This window comes from Otolemur garnettii, unplaced genomic scaffold (assembly GCF_000181295.1).
Source record: "Otolemur garnettii isolate 467f Iridium unplaced genomic scaffold, OtoGar3 scaffold00152, whole genome shotgun sequence".
Lineage (NCBI taxonomy): Eukaryota > Metazoa > Chordata > Mammalia > Primates > Galagidae > Otolemur > Otolemur garnettii.
Genome location: NW_003852547.1, coordinates 4,612,838 through 4,613,844, shown reverse-complemented (window position 1 = coordinate 4,613,844; position 1,007 = coordinate 4,612,838).

The following is a 1,007-nucleotide window of genomic DNA, read 5'->3' as shown; positions in this document are numbered from 1 at the left end:
AAATTCTTACAGTGACTGCCTGTGTCGCTAGATGTAATGTTGCATTTCAGGAAATAACGGTACCACCCCAGGAAACTTCCTCAGACCAAGCTCTATTTCCTAGTCCCACAATCAAAACTGAAAACAGGGTTGGAGCCCGTAGCTCACTGGTTAGGGCATCAGCAACATACACCAAGATTGGCAGGTTCAAACCCAGCCCTGGTCTGCTACACAACAATGACAACTGCAAGAAAAAAAAAATAGCCAGGCATTGTAGCGAGTGCCTGTAGTCCCAGCTACTTGGGAGGCTGAGGCAAGAGAATCACTTAAGCCCAAGAGTTTGAGGTTGCTTTGAGCTATGACACCACAGCACTCTACCAAGGGTGACGTAGTGAGACTCTGTCTCAAAAACAAAAAAGACTGAAAACAAAACTTCTAAAAGAGGGAACACACCTTTAAAATGTGGGACTAAGGCTGGGCACAGTGGCTCACGCCCATAATCCTAGCATTCTTGGAGGCTGAGGCAGGTGGATTGCCTGAGCTCAGGAATTCTAGACCAGCCTGACCAAGAACAAAACCTCATCTCCCCCCAAAAAAAGTGGTGGGTGTTGTGGCAGATACCTGCAGTCCCAGTTACTCAGGAGGCTGAAGCAGTAGGATCACTTGAGCATGGGGGTTCACACTATGGTGAGCTATGATGGTGCCACAGCACTCCAGCCTAGGTGACAGAATGAGACCTTGTGTCTATTTAAAAAACAAAACAACAACAAAAAAAAATCCTAAAGCAAAAGAAAAAGTAGTAAAGACAGAAGAAGCAAGTTGCCTCTCATTCCCCCACCAAATATGCCCATTCCCAGTGTGCTAATTAGTGAATGAATGATAAAATATCTTTAAAAAGAAACTAAGAAGAAAATACATATGTAACCATATGCTAACAAAGGGTCCAAATGGAAAGTTCAGGAATCAAGCCTCCCTAACCCTTTGTTGAAGGGCACAGTGATTCTGACCTAAACATAGCTCCAAATCAA